Source organism: Lissotriton helveticus, chromosome 1_1 (genome assembly GCF_964261635.1).
Source record: "Lissotriton helveticus chromosome 1_1, aLisHel1.1, whole genome shotgun sequence".
NCBI lineage: Eukaryota > Metazoa > Chordata > Amphibia > Caudata > Salamandridae > Lissotriton > Lissotriton helveticus.
In genome coordinates, this window is record NC_136057.1 from 1,472,810,543 (window position 1) to 1,472,835,486 (window position 24,944).

The 24,944-nt window shown below is 49.0% G+C and overlaps 2 protein-coding genes across 5 annotated transcripts in view; one reads left to right on the forward strand and one right to left on the reverse strand.

Annotated features, from left to right (window-relative positions):
* The window catches only part of DGKA (diacylglycerol kinase alpha), a 387,021-nt gene that overhangs the window by 217,220 nt on the left and 144,857 nt on the right, over positions 1–24,944 (reverse strand). The window lies entirely within an intron of this gene.
* Positions 3,048–24,944, forward strand: part of PAN2 (poly(A) specific ribonuclease subunit PAN2) — a 1,642,407-nt gene continuing 1,620,510 nt past the window's right edge. The window contains exon 1 of the mRNA XM_078686370.1: positions 3,048–3,125. The gene's annotated coding sequence lies outside the window, so the exon portion shown is untranslated. The remainder of the gene's footprint in view (positions 3,126–24,944) is intronic.

A 24,944-nucleotide genomic window follows, 5' to 3' on the forward strand; every position in this document is an offset into this window, starting at 1 on the left:
TGTCACAGGCAGCAGCAGAGCAAGCTTCTCAAACACAGATCCGTCGCAGGTAGCAGCAGAGCAAGCTTCTCAAACACAGATCCGTCGCAGGTAGCAGCAGAGCAAGCTTCTCAAACAAAGATCCGTCACAGACTGCAGCAGAGCAAGCTTCTCAAACACAGATCTGTCACAGGTAGCAGCAGAGCAAGCTTCTCAAACACAGATCCGTCACAGGTAGCAGCAGAGCAAGCTTCTCAAACACAGATCCGTCGCAGATAGCAGCAGAGCAAGCTTCTCAACAAAGATCCGTCACAGGCTGCAGCAGAGCAAGCTTCTCAAACACAGATCCTTCACAGGTAGCAGCAGAGCAAGCTTCTCAAACACAGATCCGTCACTGGTAGCAGCAGAGCAAGCTTCTCAAACAATGATCCGTCACAGGCTGCAGCAGAGCAAGCTTCTCAAACACAGATCCGTCACAGGTAGAAGCTAGAGCAAGCGTCTCAAACACAGATCCGTCACAGGTAGCAGCAGAGCAAGCTTCTCAAACACAGATCTGTCGCAGGTAGCAGCAGAGCAAGCTTCTCAAACAAAGATCCGTCATAGGCTGCAGCTGAGCAAGCTTCTCAAACACAGATCCGTCACAGGTAGAAGCTAGAGCAAGCTTCTCAAACACAGATCCGTCACAGGTAGCAGCAGAGCAAGCTTCTCAAACACAGATCCGTCACAGGTAGCAGCAGAGCAAGCTTCTCAAACACAGATCCGTCGCAGGTAGAAGCTAGAGCAAGCGTCTCAAACACAGATCCGTCACAGGTAGAAGCTAGAGCAAGCTTCTCAAACACAGATCCGTCACAGGTAGCAGCAGAGCAAGCTTCTCAAACACAGATCCGTCACAGGTAGCAGCAGAGCAAGCTTCTCAAACACAGATCCGTCACAGGCAGCAGCAGAGCAAGCTTCTCAAACACAGATCCGTCACAGGTAGAAGCTAGAGCAAGCGTCTCAAACACAGATCCGTCACAGGTAGCAGAAGAGCAAGCTTCTCAAACACAGATCCGTCACAGGTAGAAGCTAGAGCAAGCGTCTCAAACACAGATCCGTCACAGGTAGCAGCAGAGCAAGCTTCTCAAACACAGATCCGTCACAGGTAGCAGCAGAGCAAGCTTCTCAAACACAGATCCGTCACAGGTAGCAGCAGAGCAAGCTTCTCAAACACAGATCCGTCACAGGTAGCAGCAGAGCAAGCTTCTCAAACACAGATCTGTCGCAGGTAGCAGCAGAGCAAGCTTCTCAAACAAAGATCCGTCACAGGCTGCAGCTGAGCAAGCTTCTCAAACACAGATCCGTCACAGGTAGAAGCTAGAGCAAGCTTCTCAAACACAGATCCGTCACAGGTAGCAGCAGAGCAAGCTTCTCAAACACAGATCCGTTGCAGGTAGAAGCTAGAGCAAGCGTCTCAAACACAGATCCGTCACAGGTAGAAGCTAGAGCAAGCTTCTCAAACACAGATCCGTCACAGGTAGCAGCAGAGCAAGCTTCTCAAACACAGATCCGTCACAGGCAGCAGCAGAGCAAGCTTCTCAAACACAGATCCGTCGCAGGTAGCAGCAGAGCAAGCTTCTCAAACACAGATCTGTCACAGGTAGCAGCAGAGCAAGCTTCTCAAACACAGATCCTTTACAGGCAGCAGCAGAGCAAGCTTCTCAAACACAAATTTGTGACAGACAGCCGTAGCGCAAGCTCTACAAACACTAATTCACCACAAGTGGCAGCAGTAGAGCTAGCTTCCATTGCACACAAAACATGTACAACAACAGCAGTCCAAGCATCATTCAAACAAAGTGTAGCACATGCAGAATCGTTGCCAGCGTCCCTCGCAGTACAGGAGGGAGCAGCAGGACACATGCCCCACATCAGGGCTTTAAGTGGGATGAAAAAACGGGGGGGGGGTCTCTCAAAGGGGCGTGACCAATGCAAGTAAGGGCGTGGTTTAAAACACATGAGCAAAAAATCTGTGCTTAGCATAGTGTGCCGCCCGACTGGCATTTTGCTGCGTCTGAAATTGCATCCAGATTTATAATACAAGTAACATTACACCTAATAATGCCTACAGCAAGCCAAAACTATTGGCTTTGTCAGTTGTTGTCAGGTGCATAAGCAACAACCATCACTTCGTTGAATATAATATGACAATCTTTCAGTTCTGAAATGATGAGACTGTGAAAAAACTTTAACGAGTCTCTTCGAAGTTACCCCAAAGGCGGTACTTTGCAGAGTTCAGATTTGTTTTTCTTCTTGATGGCGAGGGCAAAAATGGAGAGCCGATAGGGACCCGTCTCGACACCTGCTAGGTCAGATGACCAGCTCTCACTGAATACAGAAAGTCTCAGTTGCACCTCCTCTGGTGTGAGATTTTTTTGAGCAATTATCGCATGCACTCAGTGCTTTAGTTGTGCCGGTACTACCCGGTACGGAATACCGGCACTTTTTTTTTATTTGCGAGGGAGAGTACCGGCAGTTGTCAAGAGTGACGTAATACTTTTAATTGGAGAGTACTGGCTCTTGTCAGAAACAATCCGCTACTCTGGTACCGAGTACCTGTACTTCTATGTTTCCATTTCAAGCTCTGCATGTACTTCCCTTGTCATTGCAATCTGGTCCTACGGGGTTACTTTCATTTTACAAAAGTATGACAGAATGCAAAGCGCTGACAGCTGAAAAACCAGAACTGGCAACAATAGATCGCGCACCTGCAGGGGACCAGTGTAAATGCCCATTAATGATAGTCTGTAGGGGCTAATAACACTCCTCGGCTTAAAAAACTGAATCTGTGCTTCACCAAAACTACAAATCTGAAATAGTAAATCCGTGGTACATAAAACTGACAGGGTCTGTTGTTGGCCGAATGCGCTAGAAACGCCCTTTAGTTCATTGGCGGAAGTGTTATAAGCCCGGGTCTTCGAGGCCGCGCGCCTTAGCACACCTGCGGGCCCTGAGTGCCGGCTCTGGAGCACCTGCGCGCGCCTCTCGTCGTGAGCTCTGACCGCTCTCCCCGCACCATGGCTGTTTTCGGGACTTGCCTGTGCGGACGAGGCGGCCTGCGTGGGTGCCTGTGCCTCCCGCGGAAGGTGTTTCTGGAGCACCCTGTCCAGGTAGGAGAGCCCCTCTGTTCAGCTACACCCTCTCCTGGGGGGGGGTACTATTGTGCCGCTGCAAGAACATGATGTTCAAATGGACCGGTACTCACAGGTACTGAGTACCGGCACTTTTTTTTCCTTTTGTGAGTACCGGAACTTCTCCAGGCCCGAGGAGAGTACCCTGTCCGGTTTTGGGCACAACGGTCACATGAGCGTGCACCTGCGGCCAGCGAGCAGGGCCTGCTTTAAATGTGGCGCGTGCGTCACCCTCGACGGGGCAGACGCAAATGGAATTCGCTGTAAAGGGAGCTGCTCGCTATGGACCCCCCCTTCCTTTTTTGACAGTTTAGGATTGGTAAAGGGGCCGGTACCGAGTTCCAACTGTGGGCTACTTTTTGGAGCAGTCTGGGGGGCAGATTTTGGTGGTGTCGTCATTGTTCGGATACAGCCAGCTGCCCAGTGGGTGTCTGAGTGGCCTTTCTGGAGGCAGAAGGGCGCTCATTACCTCACGTTTAGCAACAGGCAGAGGTGTCACTCTTTCTCTCACCCATTAGTATATGCAAACCTAGCTGGGCAGGGGGTCTGAGCAGAAGTGGACTCACTTGTTTTTAGTCACCAGTGTAAACTAATCCGTGCATTTTTTTGTATCCCCCCTTCTTTTTGTTTTAAATAAAATTATGCCAAAGCAGTGTTTTGAGGAAAGGCAGTATGCAAATGTGGGCCACTTTTTAAATTTTTTTTATTTATCAATTTTGTCAAAGAAGAGCAAATCAACAGAAAGAAAATCAGTCACGATCATTACAAATACATACTGCAGAATTCCACAAAAATATCCAGAATACACAGCATCCAATTTAGCACATTGTCAAATATACACATCAGATACAATACAGAGATGGACAGGCAATAGCAGGAAAGACTGATATAAAATTGTTACAACGTTCAGATCAAGGAATCAGAGGACGTCTTAATCCAAATCAGGATTGACACGTAAATACCCAGTTAGTGGCTCCCAAATATCTGAGGGTTTAGAAGCAGCTGGCAGTTCCTCCGCATATAGCATAAAGTTATCTCTGCAGTATATGGCATCTAATATCCAATCTTTAAACGCCAGGGCTCTTTTGCTATCCCAGTGCACAGACACTCTTCGCAAGCAGCAATATTATGGGCACAATTTTTTTTCTCATAGCCCGCAATGGTATGTCATGGCCAAGTAAACACAGCCGTGGAGTGCATGATAGTGTGTAGGACACCATCCGCCCTAGATGACTTGTGACCGTTGCCCAATATTGCAGCTCCCTCCCACAACACCATGCAAGATGCGCAAAATCCGCCTGGTCTGTCCCGCAGCGCTTGCATCTAGCATCATCCCTCAACTTATACTTACATAATTTGGCTGGAGTGTGGTATATTTGATGTATATATTTATAATGAATGAGACGAAGGTTACCATTGGGGGTGAGCAATGTGATCAGTGTACAGCAGGCTGTCCAGTCCTCCTCCGTAAGGGGTTCATCGTGGGCCACTTTTTTTAGCATGCTCAGGCTGATTTTGAATTCCCAATCCAACCCTGCCAACTGCCCCTGCCAGCGTCCATGTTCCCAGAAAATAGAGGACTGGAGATTTCCAGTTGGAACTCAAGGAAGAGTACTGTGTAGAGGGGCTACGTAAGAAACTGAAGGAAGGGAACAAGAGCGACTACAGCCGCCCCCTTTGTCAGACAGAAAGTACTGGCTATATGTTTGTCTTTACCTCTTCTCAGTCTGGAACAGCCAAGAGCTCGGAAGTGAAAACAAATTATTGTAAAACTGTAAGGACTGTTTTATTACATCACAATTATGTTGGTTAGGTTAATCATTCTGAAACATTTTACACAGCTCTCAAAGACATTTTAACTTATTTCTTCATAGTTCTAGGTTTAGGTTTATGTCTAAGCAGGGAAAATATCGAATTTCTTTGGTTTTCCCATTAATTTTACTGGCTTGCATATAAAAATGCAGCAGAACAGCCAGGTGGCAACCTTGGTGCTGGCGCATGGGGCTGGTTCCTGTCTTTCATGTGGATTGAAATTAGGGGGATGGCGATAATCCTCATGGTGAGATCAGGAGACTGCCACCGATTCTCACTGGTGGAGTGAGATCATGTGACTGTGTTTTTTTCTCTTCCTCGTATAGTGAAATGAGGCTGGCTCCTATTCTGACTGGTGCAATAGGGCGCTTACCTTGGGAAGGTATGCATTTTCTGCTGAGATCGGTGTGTGACGTGAAGATGTTTCAGCAACTAATCCTTCCAAGGTCGATAGACTAGATATCAATTTAAGAATGCTATATAATACTCTTTCATGTAATGGATTTAGTGAAAGTGGTATAAAATAGCTGATTTTTGTTTTAGCGCATGAAAGGTCCTTCCTTTGTCACAGGCCCACAGAGTAACACAAAAACAGGTGATGGGGATTAAGAAGAGAGCTGGCTTGATGACTCCTCTGAAAAACTCGGAGTGTGGACTCTGCACAGGTTTAGGGCAACCCCTCATCTGCTTAAAATGGCACAACTTGCACATGGCAGTAATCTGCTGAACTTGTAATACTTGCCGGACCTCCACGTTCCAAAAAGAGATGTTCAGGTATCTCACCTAGGTGGGTGTAAATCTTAAACATACATTAAGAATAGTAAAGAGCACTGCCTTTGTGTCGAAACCAGTCAGGCAAAGTGAAAGGTGCTGGGAACTCTGATCTCAGATTTGCATGTTCACAGTGGCAACATGTTCTGTGTTTTTGGGGAAACCGTGTGTGGCACAGGACTTGGGCATCTACAAAAATGGTACCCATCTGAAGTAAGCCGCTCTGGGCCTGGCTGCAGTTTACCAATTCCTTCAAGTCAACCCTTCTCTCTATACCCACGTTTGTGTGAATTTGTGTTCTTTTATTTCTGAGAAGATTCCAGACTGCTTAAAAATGGTGAATCATTTGGTATTACTAGTCACTAAAATATACTTGTGTACTCTGAATTGAGAACTGTCAGTCTTACCAACTTGATTGGCAGAGGATTCTTGTGCAGGAGTGTGCCATGTGGTGCAGCAGGGTGACTGGGATACTTTGGATGAAGTGTGGATGTTCTTTGGCACCACTCTCTTTAGAACAGCAGGCCTAAGGTGTATGTGGGATGGTAAGAAGGGGCACAGATCATAAAGTGCCCACTCCCATTATCCCTACAACGTAGTAATGTCTGCTGCATCTCCTGTATGGTGTTCATTCATGGTACCGCTGGGCCTTATAATAAAAAAGTAGCCAGGGGAACTCTGTCTTTGACAAATACTCCCTTTGTAACATGCACATTTTTTTAAGCATTGTTTATTAAGTTGTAAAGGTCCAATTTATGTAAATCCTTATGGGACTGTCCCATTTCAAAGATGACTGCCCCATTTCAAAGATGACTGCCCCTTCTGGGCCTTACTAATGTCTAATTCAGTCTCAGTTTCAGAATTGAAATATTTAAAAACGTAATTCATAAAAAAAGTCATTGTATATAATATCAAAATTCTACCTTGTCTTTGTACCATTTGTGCAGAGGCAATCTACACATTTTAAATAGTAAAGTTATCATTTTGTAGAAGCAAAAGCAACGATAATTCTCTAAAGATAACAGAAATGTCTATTATGCTCACAGAGAAAATCTGGATTCCAGTAAATATTTGCCTCAGGTTCCCCCCCCAAGCCACACCCCCTGGCCCTCTTCCTAGCCCACAGCCTAACTTTGTGAGTACCTGCACTTATTTTTTCTTTTTAAAGCAGTGAGGCCATCCCTGTGTTTTACAGAGTGTAACAATACTGGGAATGCAAAACCAATGTCTTCTTTTTAACCTCCTTGGAAGGTTAAAGGTTGAGCCAGTTCTGCCCATTTGAAATGTGACCCGTAGGTCACACGGGCACGCACTCCAACTCCTCTCTGCAAAAGATGCAGCTTTAACCCACTGAGCAACCTGGTTTCAAAACGTGACTTGCTTGTTACACGTAATCTGGCATTGGCTGTGGAGTGGGTGTCAGTGTGTTATAGTCCCCAGTGCTATGTGCACTTCCGGGCAGGGACGCCCTTAGCATGGACCCAGGCCGCCAGTATTATAAGGGGCGCCTGGAGCTGTGTGCATTAAAGTTATGCCAACAACATCGCCCTTCTCATCTTGCTCCGGCCTTCTTCTTGTCCCTGCCTGTTTGTTTCTGTCAGATTTGTCAGTTTAAAGTGGCTTTAGTCCTTCATCATATGGCGAGCGATAATTTAACACCCCTTTAGGAGGGGGGGGTTCCTTGATCTCCCGTCACCCTTTGAGCTCTGCTGGCACACATCAACAAATGCATCCTCTGCGTGAGGCAGCTTAGCTATCAGTGTTTTAGGTGAGCTGGGGGATGTTTGTATTCAGGGGCCAATTCCTGCTCTTCCAGGTACTGACCAGTGAACAGAACAAGCATTGAAAATGCAACAGGTCTCGCCTTTGGTTAAGTTAAAGCCATTTGCTTTTCTAATGGTATCGTATAGCAAAGCAAATGGCTTTAACTTAATGAAAGGCTAGACCTATTGCATTTTTAATGCTTGTTTTAAAGAGAGTTTATATAGCGCAAACTAGACCCGAGACATCGGGTATCCAAACGCTTTACACGAGCACCAGTTTCGTTACAGAAGGACACATGCATTTTTGTTAGGCACGGGGAGATTAAGTGATTTGCACAGAATTACAGAATGTTCAGCGTCGTTGCCCAGACTTGAATCCGGGTCCCCAGCTTCGAGGTTGACCACTCTAGCGGTTAGGCTACATCCTCTCCCCAGCTTTGCCCAGGTTTACTCATAAACCTGCTCTGCCCAGTCTGAGAGCAAAAAGCTCTGTCCGGATAACAGGCTGCACCTGAAAAGTAACAGCTCTGCCTATATACTCTGGCCAGATGAATGCCAATAGCTCTGCCCAGGTACAATGCCGAGCCTGCTCTGCCCAGGTACGTAAAACCTGTGCCCTTGGGGAAAGCATCAGGTTAGAACATTGAGACGACGTGAACCGGAAGTCAAAGAGGAAGAGTGAAGGCGCAGAACACTCACCGAACCATTAACGCTCCTATCCACGTCCAACACACCGGAGCTCCCCAAACACACACACAGCCTCTCCCTAACAAGCTCATACACAGCTCCCCCTAAACATGCAGCCTCCCCCTAAAAAGACACACACAGCTCCTGAAGAACTGTAATCTTCATTCTCAGGGGTCTCACTAATACAAGGAACTTGGCACAGAAGCTGAAATATGAAAAGACATCTTTATTAAACTTAATTAAGTGAGACTACGTCACACAGAAGCCTTTAGCAACTGAATGAGGCAGTCTAAAGAGTACAAAACACAGAGGCCTTTTATATGTTTAGGGTTACAAACTCAGCATAAAAGAAAGGGGCAGTCCTAGCTTCTGTAAGCATGCAAAATACCTAACATGGACACACAAGATCTGCAAAATATTAACCAATAGGAGAACATTAAAAAAAAAGCATCATATAACCAGAACCCTCCCCCTTACGTCGTGTTTCTGCCCAACCCACAAGTAAATTAATTACAGCACCTATAGGTCAATCAGTAATGGCAGGACATGTCTGTATGCAGTTAGGCCAGCTGGTGTCTGAGATTGATTTCAAAGCAAGGACAGAGGGGGTTTTCAACACGTTGCAGTCCAAAGGGCAGAGACACTTCATGAATAGAGCAGCCTGTGTAAAGGCAACACAAAAATGACGACAAATGTAAGATGGAGTCAAAATTAAAGAACCTCACTCCCAACCGAGTACCGTCCGTTTGGCTCAAGGCCACCTTCTACCAGATCGCCTGAGTGTCACCTCCACGGGGGGGGGGGGGATCCAGTGATGTGTTTTTAGAGTGGGGTACGGTGTTCTCTGCGGCTGGTAAGGAGAAGCCTCTTACAGCATTAATGCTCACAGAGCCTCCGTCACTGAGAAGAAATACCTAGCACCCAGAGGTGGCACCAGGCCGTGCACAGCTGCGGTATTAACCGCCCTTTCAAATTATTCTCACTTTGAGTCGGCTAATGTCCATAAGTGCTTCGAAGCGGAGAGTCCAGCTTTAGCTAGCACTGATAATAATTCGCATTATTCTAATATTTTGCATTTAGTCTGATACAGGGGTTGTTTAATTGTCCCATTTGGTAGTCCCGAAAATTATCTACAGTCAACCCTCAGACAATCATTTATAGAGCTTCATGTCAGTGCAGTCGCTTCTAAGTGCTGTCATTCACAGGTGTGAAAGTTTCCAACTTTCATTGTATTGAATGCATCAATATCTCGAGAATGACAAAGTGAGTGGACTTTACTGGACTCCTAACCACTCCTCACTGGAGACGTTGCCGGCGAGCATTTAACCCACTGAGCTCCCTCGCTGGTTAATAAGACGATCATACATAATTAATAGTCCGGACAGTTCCACCTCTCTTGCGGGTCCTGCGGCGCTCTAACACTAGTAACAGTGGTACACACGCAGACTTTAGCTGTGACTGCCGAGCACCAGTGAGCCCTGAAGTGCTGCCGAAGCGAGGGTGTAAAGCGCCAAGCTCGGCATCTGCGTATGAACCGCTCTATCTTTGACAACAACCTGCAGGCTATTCGTTGCTTTAGTCATGTGACTGACCCTGCCTCAGGCCAACAAACACCGCCTGTAGGGAAAACGCTAAACTTTCTGACAAGCTGCTTTATCTCTGTCTGCTAGGTGTGCAGACTTCCGGGTCCTCGATCCAACACCAATCAAGGCTGTCTTCAGCAACAACTCGATTTTTATCAGAATACTTTAAAACAGCCTATGATTAAAGCACCAGATTAAATATACTGAATGCACATTGTATGGTAGGGATTATTTTTAGCGCACATATTTACCAATATTGGCTTCTTGGCACTAGAATTCATGATAACTTTTATCCAAAGTTAAAGCACAACGTCACAGTCAGCAATAAATAATGCAGCAATTACACACGCTAGTAATTCGCCAATGGGTGCTCCCTTTCCTAAAACTCCCTGGGCATTGCTAAATTTTACACACATTCAATTCATTTATACAAAATAAAGTTTATAGGTCCAAATATTAGCTATATTTTCGAAAAGAAACCTAGAGTCCCTCTACATGTAGTCAATGTCAAAATGACAATGTGCGCACGTTTAGAGATACAATAATGTCCAGCTCCCTTATGCGGAAGCCCTGCACCATAAATGTGTGACACATGCGGCGCCTGCAGCGGCGGCACATCAAAGGTCCAGGGAGGCTGAGTCTTACAGTGACACCACCCGTCCCAGGTACCAGCTGGACTAATCCGTTCACCCCAAAGAGACACAGACATCCTGCCACGGCACCAACAAAAGGGTGGCTGCAGAACAGCAATGTCAATTATCAAGACATGGTACCTTAAAAAAAACAAGAAACGCACCAGTTTGATTGGTCGCGTTTTGCAGTCATGTCGGTCACAGGCGTAAATACTGTTCCTCTTTACCAGTCAACCAACTGGAAATTTAACACACGAAACAGAGGTTGTGGTCATGGGGTCCGCAGGGGAGCCAAGGAGGGGCACCCCAGGGGAGGGCAAACGCCCCTCCTTGCCCCCCCTGTGGAAGCCCATGACCATATACCGCTACATAATGTCACTGTATAACTCGCTTGTGACCCATATAGTGCCACCGTTTCTGTGAGGTGAAGTGCTTAGGTCTTCAATAACCCTGCATTGTATACCCCGCTTGCTAACATTCCCATCCGCAGTTGTCGAAGGTAAAAGCGCATAGACATACGCCATGCAGGAAAAAGCATTCCTGTTGCTAGGACACCAAAATGCAAAATGGCGTTGGGCTGTCCACAGTACCTATGGACACGCGCATGCGGTCTGCTATGGACAAATGTCAAGAGCTGCCATGTTTGTCCATGCAGCTGCGTGCACACAAGCCCTCGGCAGAATAGATTCCAAAAGGTACTCACAATAGCGAGAGCAGCGCATGTGCTGCTTTCGCTAGGCGAGACCTAAAAAGGAACCCCCTGCTGCTCCTTGTATTCAATACCATCAGCAACTGTGCCAAATTTCTCTTGGCAAAGGCCTCTTTGCTTCCGGGTTAGACATACAAATTGGCATTTACCGTTTGAGCTGTCCTACTTGCTTCTTTATTCCAGTATGTAGAATTAGAGTTGGACGAGCCACTCTAAGCGCAAGCCAGATGCATGGCTCGAAGGTCTTTCTGGACCCTCCAGCCCAAAACGAGCCACGAAGTGGCCTAGTGGCCACAAGTGCAGACCATGTCATATGGGAAACCAGGATTGGGGAGGGGGGGGGGGGGGGGGGGGGGCTGAAGCCCGGTGAAGTACGATGGGTGTTGCGCGCCTGGGCTTCGGGAGTGATGAGCAGCACCTCCCCGTGGCCCACATGTATGCTTGAGTTTTGGCACTGATGGAGCGCAGATTAAGAGTCATTTGAGACATCTGATGCCTCATGCGAGATTAAACTCAGGGAAAGCATGTCTTATGTTTCACTGTGAAACTGTTTGCTATACAATTTTTTCGTTTTCGGCGACATGCAACATAAAGAGAAAGAACATGCTTTTAATTTAAAGTCTGTTTTTATTTCACCCCCGAAGAAGGGAGTACGCAAAGAAGGGTGACATATACACGGCGTTAAGTCTACAACCCCAAAGGGGCCGGCCGCGTCAGAGAGAATGCAGTAAAAATAACTTGTAAAGCGTGCTTGCTTCTCAACATTATACACAGCGTTCCGCCTACAACCCAATAGGGCCGGCCGCGTCAGAAGATAGAAATAGCATTCTGTCAAGCCCAATAGTCACTGCCAATAAAACCTAGGCCCTAGGGCCAAGTATAGACCAGGAACCAAAACTACGAGCACTACCAGACCAGAGTGGTCCAACTAACAACCAGGTGCCTAGGAGAAGTCAAGAGGGCAGCAAAGATAGCAGAAGAGAAGAAGAGGGAAGGATCAGGAAAGAGGAGAGAAAGGACCTAGAGAACAGCGAAGGGACCATTGGGAAAGGAGTCTTCACAGACCCCGTCAGCAGCAGGAGCATCCACCACGTGCTACAGTACGGGCTCCAGGGCAATCACACCACAGGCCTGCGTGAGGTAGGAGGATGTACAGCATTGTCCACTAGATGCAGCGCTCTCAATCTAGGGGGCATGCTACGCGCATGTTCGGATTTGCACAAATAGGTCACCAGAGGTTGCCATACCGCCTTGAAGCGTGTATTGCGAGACTGCAGTCTAGCGGAGAGTAGTTCCATAGTAATGACATGCCAGAGTTTCACAATCCATGCCGCTATAGGGGGCGCCTCTGTCTTCTTCCAGTACAGGGTAATGAGTTGTCTGGCAGAGCCCAGCATCTGTAGCGCTATAGTCCAGTCACTCCGGGTCAGAGCTAGCAGATTCGCAGGTTTGATTACCAGCAACAATGTACTAGCGGCATCAGGCAGAGGAAACCCCAGGACACCCTTAATGTGACTCAGGACCTCCTTCCAGAAGACGGTGATCAAGGGGCAAGTCCACCAGATGTGTAGGAAATCCCCAGGTGCAGCTCGACACCTCCAGCAGTCGGGAGAGGAGGTTGGGAACATTTTATGTAAGCGCTGAGGCGTGTAGTACCACTGGGTCAGCATTTTATATGCGTTTTCCTGTTGTGGTATACTACGGTATACTTTAGGGATATCCCGCCACAGACGAAGCCACTGCGTCGGTGCAATATCGGTCCCCAGCATCGTGTGCCACCGCTGTTGATAGGTCTGTGAAGGCGGCACCTGAGGATGTTGCAATATCTGGTATATCTTGGAGATCAAACCCTTCGTGTCAGCACAAGAACGGGCTCGGCGCTCGAACGGGGTAAAGTTTCGGGTGGCCCCCGGGTACGTTGCATCCGACAGGACCCAGTGTCGCAGCTGGAGGTATTGCATCTCGGCCTCAGACGGGAGCCGAAACTCCTCTCTGCAGTGGGCAAAAGACTTAAGGGTGCCTCCATCAAAGAGGTCTGTAAGGACACTACAATCACCCTGAGACCATCTACGAAAAGCTCTAGTACGGAAAGCCGGTGGGAACCACGGGTTGCCCTCAATAGGGGTGTGTGGGGAAGGGAAGGTCGTGAGACCTCTACGTAGCGCTATTCTGTCCCATATTTCCAATACTGTCTTCGTGGGCACCGCCAAATAGGCGCTCGGAGAACGCCCTGCTTTATGGTTCCACGCCAGGTCCCAGATAGTGTGGCCGGTGACAGCCCTATCCATGTGAAGCCACCCCTTTTCACTTTCTCTGATACCACACTCTGCCACGAAGCGCTAATGAGGATTTCGGGTTTAGGGACCGTAAGGTTGAGTGCCCAAGATTTGCTGTGGTTAATTTTCAGACCAGAGACACGTTCAAAGAGGCAGAGCGTAGAATGGATTGCTGGCAAAGACTCCCGGGGCTTACTGAGGGTGAGGATGAGATCGTCTGCATAGAGCGCCACTTTATGGTCCCGTCCACCCAACGGAATGCTGTGGATGTCCGGAGCCCGACTTATCATATCCGCCAGAGGCTCAATCGCTAAGGCGAACAGCAAAGGCGAGAGGGGACAGCCCTGCCTGGTCCCTCTCCCTATGCTAAACGGCTCTGTTAGCTGTCCATTCACACGACCCTGGCCTTCGGGGCAACATAAGGCGCCATGATTCTAGCGACCATCTTTGGGCCAAGTCCCATCTTGCAGAGGACCGCCCGGAGGAATGACCAGTCCACACGGTCAAACGCTTTTTCAGCATCCAAGGAGAGTAGACAGGCCGGGATCTGCCAGTGGTGCACCTTCCCCACCAGGTGAGCCACCCTGCGCACGTTTTCAGCCCCTTGACGGCCGCGTATAAATCCCACCTGGTCCGGGTCAATCAGGTCAGGCATATGGGGGTCCAACCGCTTCGCCAGCACCTTGGTGTATATTTTAAAATCTGTATTTAGTAGAGCTATCGGACGGTATGATGAACAAAGTGTGGGGTCTTTCCCAGGCTTTAGGATTAAGGCTATTTCCGCCATTCCCATATCCGGAGAGGGACCCTGTCCGTCAGTGAAAGAATTGAAGAGCCGGAGAAGGTACGGCCCCAGCTGAGCCTGAAACAGGCGATAGAAGGAGAGCGGGAGCCCATCAGGACCCGGCGTTTTCCCCAGGTGAAGCTCACTAAGAGCCGAGGCCACCTCTTCCTGTGTTATCATTTATTTATTTATTTATTTATCGCAATTTTTAAAGCGCATCAAATACCCCTACGGGTGTCTCGGCGCTAATGTTACAGATCGTCACTTCAGTAGGGGAAAAGATTTAGGAGGTAAACAGCCAGGTTTTGAGACTTTTTCTGAATTTTATCAACTCCTCCAGGAGCTCCGCCGAGTGGGGGCGCAACGTCGTCCCGCCGTACTGCTCCAAGACTTCTTCCACCAAGTCAGGAGGCGGCGTCTCCGCAGTGTATAGCGAAGCATAGTAAACCCGAAACGCCTGACATTTATCCTTAGCCGCTCTGGATCCATTAGGTAGCTGAACATTCACTATATGGGACTTAGCAGCCCTGACCCGCAGCCTCCTCGCTAAGTCTCCCAACCTTATCTCCCCCCCCTCAAAATGTGTCTGTTTTAAAGCCAAGAGGGAGCCTTCCGCCCTATTAGTACGCAATAACTGCAATTGGCCTCGAAGATTCGCCAGGCGGCGTCTCGTTTGCAGGGTACAGCCTCCCCGGTCCTGCGCCTCCGCCTCCTTAAAGTCCTTCACCAGGCCATCCTCCACTGCTCTCGCCTCTCGCGTCCTCGCGATCACAAGAGACGTAATATGACCCCGAATCGTGGCCTTAAAGGCGTCCCAGACCACTGGAAAAGGCGTCTCGGGCAAGTCGTTGTTCTCAAAGTAGGCGGTAATGGCCTCACGGATGTCCTCAACATTTGCTGTATCCCGAAGGATGCCTGGCGGCAAATACCATTTCCGCTCCCAAGGGGAGCACTCACCCGGGGCCCGAAAGAGCAGTTCCACATGAGCATGGTCTGAGATTGAAATGTCAGACATCTCCACTCCCGCTACATCTCGGACAAGGTCGTGGGACATAAACAGATAATCGATGCGAGAGTAGGATCGGTGGGCACTCGAGTAAAAGGAGTACTCACGTTTATCCGGGGAAAAATACCGCCACGCATCAAACAGCCCTAGGTCACCGATCTGCTTAAGAAGCGCCAGAGACATCGCCCCAGCCCCACTGACGGAGCCCTCGCTCCGATCCATCTTTGGGCACCACACCATGTTCAAATCTCCCCCCAGAATTAGCGAGGGGCCGCCCTGAGGTATCTGATCCCGCAAGAGGTCCTGGAGGAAGCGATCCTGCGCCTGATTGGGGGCGTACACGTTGCCTAATGTTAAGCGGCGACGTCCCACCTCGACATTCACCCTAAGAAAGCGGCCATCGCCACTCCGGAAGGGCCTGCCTTTCCCCCGCCTGATGCCAGCTCTGCACATAATCGCCACCCCTGCTGTTTTCGTGTCCGCCGCTGCCCAGAACTGAAGAGGGTATCTAGGGTGCGTCATGCGCCCAGTGTCAGCCTGTAAAAGGTGGGTCTCCTGCAAGAAAATGATATCTGGATTGTGCCGCAGGAGATAGTGCCAGACCTGTTTGCACTTGTTGGGCGAATTAAGACCCTTCACGTTGAGGGTCATGATTTTCAGAGGACTAGCCACACTCATAGCCACGCCAAGGTGTCGCAGAGCCTAGCACAGGCCACTCAACAATCATACCACACTCAGCCTGTCTGCACTCAAGCCAGAGCCGTACCTCCCTACCCCCCACCCACAGTCTACCTCCCCTCCCCAGGCCCCCATAAGAAGAAAGGAAAAGAGAAAGAAAGGGCAGTAGGAAACCAAGAAGGATGAAAAGAGAGAAAAAGGAGGCTAAGAGCCACAAGACCCGTCCATCAGGAAAAAACACTCGCGGCCAACCGGGCCGCAGTACACTGACCCCGTAACAGGGCATCCTACACCCACAGGTTCGGACGCTCTTCGGGATGTCACTCCCTAAGGGGCAGGTTAAAAACAAAAAGGGGGTTGTGACAGTCTCAAAAGGAATCCCGCTAAGGAGCCCCCACCGTCTCCGCAGTCCACAGAGTCGGTGTCAGGGATGAAAGGAAGGGGTCTCCCAGCTCCCCCCCCTCCCCACTCAGAGCCCAACAGGATCCGGGGTATACCCCCCTCTCCTCGAAGCAGGGGCAAAGAAAGAGACAGTCCATTGATAAAGGTGGGAGGGAGCCCTCTTCTAGCTCAACCATATCCCCCTCCAGGGATCGTATGTGGGCTATAATGTCTTGCTTGGCCTGAGAAGGGGAAAACCCGCAGGGGGGGTACGGCGATGCCGATGTGCCGTGGTCCAGTCCGGTCCCGCCGGCTCCCTCCTCTGCCTGCGGGGCCGCGACGGGCTCGGCGGAGGGGTCATTGGCAGGTGAAGGAGCTGCGCCGCCTCCCTGTAGGATCTCACCGATCTGGCTTCGACTCCCACTGAAAAATAAGGGCAAAGGGGTGACCCCACTGGTACGAGATGTCCAGGCTTCGTAGCTTCTTAGTCACCGGCCGGAATGCGCGGTGTCGCTTAAGGGTGTTGGGTGCCAGGTCCGGAAAGATTTGGATGTTATGGCCGTTGTATCTCAGATCCGGGTTATCATGGGCATTTTTCCAGATTGCCTCCTTTTCAGTGAAAAAGTGGACCCTGGTCAGGATATCCGTAGGTGTCCCGACCTTCCCGCCGGGGCGGCCACCCGGTGCGCTCGATCCAACGTTGGGGGTGAAGCGTTCTCGTCTCCCCAGACCTCGTGCAGAAGTTGCGCTATGTAGCCCATGATGTCCTCCCCTTCTTCTCCCAACGGAATGCCCCGGATGCGGAGGTTGTTGCGCCGACTCCTATCCTCCAAGTCCTCCTGCTTCACCTGGAGTTCGATGTTCTGCTCCTCGAGGGCCGCCAGGCGCTGCCACAGTTGTTCTTGGTCCTCCGTTCGCGTGTCCATTCTCCGTTCCAGCCCATCAACTCGATCTCCAAGGTCCGTCACCTCCCTCCGAAGCTCCTTCACACAGCTGTGAACCTCGGTCCGCAGGGAGCCTATCTCCGTTTTCAATTGAGCCATGAAGGAGGACATGAATGCTTGAGTAACCGGCGGAGAGCTCTCGGCACCCCGGGATGGACCTTCTTCGGCCGCAGGAGCCCCCGCTTTGCCCCACATGGCCACAACCGTATTGTCCGTGGGGGTTGAAGCCGAGTCGGCCCTGCCGCCTTTGTTGGAGCGTGTCATCTCTGAATAATTGTCAAAGCCGGCAACACAGGCAGTTCCCTCGCCTACTAGGAGAGGCGGTCGGCTCCGCAAAGATCCGAGCAGGGAGATAACAAGGCCCCCCTTTTCTACCAAAGACCCCGGCCTTGCACCAGGACAGGGCCCTCTGCACACAGAACAAAGGTCCAGGCCTCCAGGAGGGACTCCCACACCAGTTAATCGTGTCCCAGAGGGTATGCAGTCAGCCGCTCCACTGACCACCGCTGTGCCCCACCTGATCGCCCCGTACAGCCCCAGGCCAGAAAGAGAGCTATTGGAAGGCAGTTCAAGGTCCAGTCCGCTCTGGCCCAAGGCCCCGCAACTGGTGGCTCCCACGAGGGCCGAGAACTCAGTCCAAACACCCCCGGGGCCAGGTTACTCCACAATGAGGGGCCCGAAGTAAAGCGGGGAACAGATCTCCCCCTCAGCTCTCCAGGGGGCCCCACGCAGAGCAGCAGGCCTCCCAAGTCTGATATCCCAGGGTTCTGGAGATGATGAATCGCTCCGACCGCTTCAACCACACCCCCGGGGAAGGTATCGCTCACCTGCAGACTTCAGGACTCACTCCTCGCCAGATCACTTTCCTGAGGGCTCCGCTCCACCACCGCAACCGGCAGATCAGTGCAGGGGGGGGGGAGGGGGTCCGGACCGGCCCCAGCACACCGTGCCGTCGTGATCGGCGCCGTCCAGAGCCCCACACCCCGCTGGCAACCTCCACCTCCCTACACAGAGCCAGAACCACAAGTCCGCCCGGCAGCGTTCTGAGGGCCTGCTAGCTCCAAAAAGCATTATGGCCGTTCCTGCAGCACACAAAATGGCGGGTCCCAATGTCCAGAGAGGCACCCGCTGCTCGCGCCGCACAGAGGAGCCGCCCGCTGGGCTCCCTCGTTCTGCACCTCAGAGTTTTATCTGCAGGTATGCCCACAGCGCTTGGGATCCGACCTCCGGGCCGAAATCGCCGGCCGCCGGACACAGCAAGATGGCGGGTCCTCCTCGCCCGATCTGCGGAGGGGATTCCGCACCTCCGCTCACCCACTGACCATCGGGGCAGAAACGGGGCCAGCAACAGTAATTCCGCCCGGTAGGGTGTCAGGGGCTCTCCGGGAGCGCACCAGCAGCCCGGGCAATCAGGGCGATATCAGCGGCTGCTCGGGGCTCCAAAATGGTGGGCACCCCTCCGGGTCTCCGATCGGCGCCCTGCAGAAGCGCTCGTCCTCCACTCTCCAGGTAAATCACCCAACCGGACTTTGCTCCGATCGTAGCAGCCCCCGCTGACAATCTCCGGGGGAGGAATGCAAGCCCTCCGCCTCCGCTTTAATGGCTCGTTATAGCGGGGAACGGCGGGAGCTCCGACAGGACGCGTCCGCTCACACCGCCATGCAAGCCATGCCCCAGAACATGCTTTTAATTGTCTTTTGTCAGTCGGTGTTTTTTACGCTCTTTCTGGTGAAGAAAGCCTTAGGCGCCAAATATGATTTATTTTATGTTTAAAGGTCGTATTTAGTTTGATAACTATAAACAAGGAATCACCTGGGAATAAGTGTTGCTTAAAAGTAGCTAGACTAATCAAGTGAGAGAGGAATGCACTGGCCAGTACTTGTCACAAGGGCATTTTCCTGCTAGAACCCTCTGCAGCATTATGGGCAGCCTCCCCTCCAAAACAACATATTGGGTCGCTCTGAGGTTGCTGCATGATCAGAGGTCCGACAGCCGCATCACATGACCACGGAACTGGAGCTATCGGCATAAACAGTGCTTTAAATGGAAAAAAATAAGTACAGGTACTCACCAAATTGAGATGTGGACTGAGTGCGGTGATGACGATCACCGCACTGAAATGCGATAGTCTAATGCCTGATGTGTGGTACTTGGCAGGACTTCATGTGCTTTAGACACGCTGACATTCGCCTCTGCCCACATTACTAAACCTTGATTCCCACCGGCTCTGCACACAGCATCACTATCACTACCTTCCTCCTCCATCTGCCTCTAAACAATTGCTGCCCTACTCTGTTATACCTGGAGGAAGCCTTCTCCAAATTCCCTAGAGTCAGGAGATATGCATTTAGCAGGCCCTGATCACACACCTAGAGTGCAGAGACGTTTTAAGGCATGGGCAAAGAGGGCTATAGCCCAGGTCCCCAGTCTTTCAGGGGGCCCCCAGACATAGCCAGCTCTTTACTGCAGAGTCTTGCCCTTATGATGTGCACTCATTCTTAAACAATTTATTTTAAATACCATGTTTCCATTAATTTATGGTTATTGTGGGCGATATTGGAGAGACTATTACAGATATTTTGCAGAGAAATGTTTTGTTTCATGCAACTTCCATACAAAAAAATCTTTCTTTTAGTTCAAAACAGGACCTCGCATATGAGAAATGGGAGGGTGTCACCGAGATTATTTGTAGCTTAATTAGTGAGCTACTGCTGTGTTACAATGCTGAAAACACACAGCACTATCCCTGAATATTTGATGTAAAGACATTTAGAATTTGGACGAATGTGCCTGTTAGTGATATGGCCGAAGACTGCATGAACGAGCTGAAATTGAATCAGGAATCCTCTAACCCCCAAGTTAATGATAAGGGCCCCGGAGGCAGTAAAGTAACTTATAAGATCCCTAGTAAGGTGATACCTACGGCTAGGTCCAAGACATCTAAGCCATCTTCCAGGGGTCTTTGCGAGCTGGTATCTACTGCATCTAACCCCCCGCAGACATCTGGTCGAAACCCTTTACCGAATACAGCCCCAGGGATTCAGGCAGGACCTAGCGGAGGGAATACCAAAAGTTTTGTTAACTCACAGTTTGATCTACCACCAGACTGTGCACCTTTTGTGGCAGTCCTAACAAACGTCCCACCAGTTAGAGGGTCTGGGCACAATAACAATTTCAGAGAATCTCATGACTCCCTGAAGAACAAGACTGTGGCTTGGCTTCACCAGGAGTGTGGTTTCCCAGTAGCTTTAGCAGATGAGATCCTAAGTACTAGAAGAACCAACTGGATAGGCAGCTCACGCAAGACTTTTAATGGTGACTGCATCGTAGTTAATTTTAGAAATCCACATCTCGCCACCACTGCCTTGCTAAGAGCTACTTCAATTCCCTATCAAGATCAAGGGATCTCTCATCGTCCCTTAGGTTATTTCTATAGGCACCTAAACTACCAGTCTAATGCTGATCATACCGGGGGGGGGGGGGGTAGAGGTTTGGATCTGTACACTGGTTTTAAAATTGCCACTTCTAACAGATTCCAATCCTTGAGTGGTCTTGACTCCAATGATTGACTGGAATCTGCCCTGCCGAAATCCCCCCTTGGGGAAGTGGCTGTTTTCCCTGAAGGGGGGGGGGGGGGTGTGTAACATCGGGGTACCCAGCTAGCGCGGATATATGTGGCAACCGCAGTCCCAAAGTTAATCTCAATAACGACTCCAGAGGTTGTAGAGATGTGAGGCTGGTCTTTGATGGCCAAGGTGTGGACCCTTCCCCTAAGATCGTATCCCATGGTCACAGTAGACCAAACTCTTTGATCAATATGCCCATTGAAAGCTTTAACCCCTGGACTTGTTCAATCGTTAGCTGGAACGTTGCAGGATTATTGTCTAAGGATGCCTGCCTGGGCTGGCCTGAGTTTATCAATGCTTTTAATATAATATGTTTCCAAGAAACATGGTGCAAGGACCCAGTCAATTACAATGGCTTTGTTTCATACCAATTACCAGCTGTGGCCTCCCCTTCGGGTAGGGCTAAGGGAGGGCTCCTGGTATTGTGATCTGTGGAACTCCCTATCACTGTTAAAAAACATGTATTGGTTGGGGTCCACTCCCAGATTTTATGGCTTTATCAGGAGCTAGGTAGAAATATTCTTTTAATTAATTTTTATAATATCTTTGACAGCACTAGGCATCAGGTAGTGTCTTGAGACCGCTTTGGCCGACATTATAATGGGGTCTGATGTTGTTTTTGACCTTATTTGGGTGGGGGATTTTAATATTGCAGCGTGTTCCCTTTCCGACCAAAGGGTCTGTGGAGTCACTAATAGTTTTGGGGATGCTGATCTTCATTTCCCCCACAATCCTTATGGGGACTCGTTGAATAAGATTTTGGCTATCTATGATTTGGAAATTTTGGTAAATGTGAAAAATGCCTCCGGAGAAATCATTGCCACGTTCACGGGAAGGAATGCAAACACTGTAATAGATTTTATTTGCATGTCCTCTAGCCTCAGCCCGTGGTGTAAGGCCCCTGTTGTCGTGGACAATCTGCTTAGTGATCACAATTGTATCACTATTGAGGCCATACTTTGGAAGGAGAAACACGTACCTAAAATTTGTACCATTGCTAACATAGAACCACACAGACCCAACGGAATCAGAATTAGATGGAAAGGGGACAAAGCGGAAGTAATGTCAAATTCTATTGTTAAAAGCTGCTTAACAGAAATCATTACCATCCTAGAGAGTGAGGAGGTTACTGTTGAAACTGTGTGTAATTTTATTAACATCATCCTCACAATTGACAGTAAATTCACCAAACCTGGTAAGGGCTAGTTACATCATCAAAAGGGGTGGTTTGATCGCGCGAGTACTACCGCGCTTAAGGGGCTCAAAGCGGCATTGGCAGCCAAACCAAGAGATAATAGTGTGGTTAGGGAGCTTAGATTCACCTACCAGGCTGCAGTCAAATGTAGGAAGACCAAACTACGGCAAGAGGCCTGGGATAATTTAGACCAGGCAGCCGCAACTTCGGACTCCTCTTTATTTTGGGCCACAGTTAACTGTCCGTTTCTTAAGGACGACAAGGTGCCCGAATTGACTGCAAACGTCAGTGTGGAAAATTGGGTTACGCACTTCTCTTTGATCTTTGATTCGGATAGACCGATGGGTGTACATGAGGACTGTTGGCCTATCGTTCCGCTGCATATTTCCACCGTTGAAGTTCTGGGAAGCATCACCTCCAGTAATGGTGGGAAGGCCCAGGGGCCCGATGGGGTGCCCATCGATGTGTACAAACTAGAACCAGAATTGTGGGGCCCGTTGTTAACTAACGTTTTTAATGCAGCGGTATGCAAGGGTGTCCCATCTTCCTGGGAAGAATCCATCATTATTCCAATCTATAAGAAGGGAGATAGGGGGGATGTGAAGAACTATCGCCCAATTTCCTTGCTTGATTCCTCAGTGAAAATAATGAGCAGGGTGCTTTTGGTTAGGCTGGAAGAATGGGCCGAATCCAAATGCATTCTGGCTAATTGCCAATATGGCTTTAGAAATGGACGAGGGACTATTGAACAATGCCTTAACCTTGAACTCTTAATTGGGAAATATACGCAGGCTAAGAAAGGCTTTCTCTATCTCTACTTTGCAGATTTGAGTAGCGCCTTCGACATGGTGGATCATAACATCCTGTGGGCTAAATTGTTAGAAATGGGGGCACCTGAGGGCATTGTTTATTTTCTGGCCCGACTCTATGCCAACCTAAGCACCAGTGTCCGTTATGGACCTGGCGGTGAGCGCACCCCAAAGTTTAAGATCAGGCGTGGCATTAGACAAGGGTGTGTTCTCGCCCCCCCTACTCTTTACCCTTTTCATCAATGAAGTTGACTCAGTCTTAAAGACGATTGCGGCAGATGCCCAAAAAATCAATGATCTTAACGTCCCTGTATTACTATACGCGGACGATGCCGTGATCTTGTCCAGGACCCCTATAGGTCTACAACGCCTTATGGACAGGTTCTCGCTGTTCATCAAGGATAGAAAGTTGCTGATCAATAAATCCAAAACCTACATTATGGAATGTGGAACAGGGCGAGGGAAACCGCATTCCTATTTTATCGATGGGCACAAGGTGCAAACGGTGGATACCTTTAACTATCTTGGCACCACATTTTCCAAGAACTGTAGCTGGGCTAGTGAGCTTACCAATGTTCGGGCCAAGATGGCGAAATGCGCCCATGGGGTGTTCAAGTTTGCTACCAAACTAGGGGACAAACGGATTAAAGACATGCTAAAAATCTATCAATTGAGATGCCTTTCCATTGCCCTCTATGGTGCTGGGGTTTGGGGACACGTCCCGGCAGGGAGCCTACAAGTAGAGGAAAATCTCTTCTTAAAGAGACTCTTGTGTTTGCCCAAATCAGCCTCCAACGACCTGGTGCACAGAGAGCTTGGGATCCAACATCTTTCGGATCTGATTGCTTCAAGACCACTAATGTTATGGCGTGCAATTTGGTTGAAGGAGGAGACCTCCCTAAATAGAACCATTATAAAAGATTGTCTCTCTACCGATAACCATTAAAGATTCCTTGGATCAAATTTGTCATCAACAGTTTTTTAGAGATTTATGATCTCGATATAAGAGAGGATAACTATGTTGCCTCTAGTCTGTCCAAATCCGAGATGAAGACTGCCTTCATGAGCTATAAGTCAGAGAGGCGGGGAGGGACTGTGGCAATCTCCCCACTTGTGTGCTCTATGGAAGATATTGCGAGAATGTGGGCTACCAACCATATCTGAGTCATGTCACCAGAGCTTCCCACCAGTTTGTCTTAACGAGACTAAGGTTCGGGATTGTGCACCACCTGGTGGCCTTCCCCTGCAACAAAAAACATCTGACTGGTCCGTGCCCATATGACAATACTGCAGTACAAAGCACTATGCACTTTATATTACTATGTAAACTTTACGGTAACTTTCGGTCAGCTTTTTTAAAACCCATTTTCATCAAGTTTGGAGTTAGAAATGTACATGATACCATGAAGTTGCTTTTGAACATGCCTCGCCCTGACGTTTGTTTTTTTACCGCTACTTTCCTTCTTCATGTTGTTATGGCAAGGACTAGTATGATTTTTTAACTATTTTTAACCATGTATTCTGTACTGTATTTTCTACCATGGTTTTATTGATTATTGTTTATGTAATGTAAATGTATGTGCTTTTATGGACATTGTCTTAATGCTCCGAATAAAGCCTTATGAAGAATCAGGAATTAAAAACTGTTCCCATAATACGTTTGGGACAGGGTCTCCAAAATCCTTAAAATGTCCCTGCTAGAGTGCTAGTGACTCCACAGAACCTGAGTGGACACCGTGTCAGTAATCGTAGTGTATTGTATTGTACTGTATTGTAATTGCATTTATATAGCGCTTACTACCCCTGAAGCGCTTTTTCGGCGGGTAGCACGCTACTCCGGGACCCACAGAGGATTAGTGTTGAATTAGTATAGTGAAACATGCAAGTACATTTTAAGTGGTGGATAGGTTAATCAGTTATTTGGATTTGGAATGATAGCAGAAGGATAGAGTAGGACAAAGGTTTGTATTTATTTATCGCTCGCTTGTTGACGCATGCTATTCAGGGAGCCTATAGAGGATCAGTGGTGAATTAATATGGTGAAATATGAGGTAATTTCAGTGGTGGATATTAGTCTGTTACTTGGAGTGAGAAGGATAGCGGATGGATAAAAGGGGAAGAAAGATTTGCATTCATATAGCA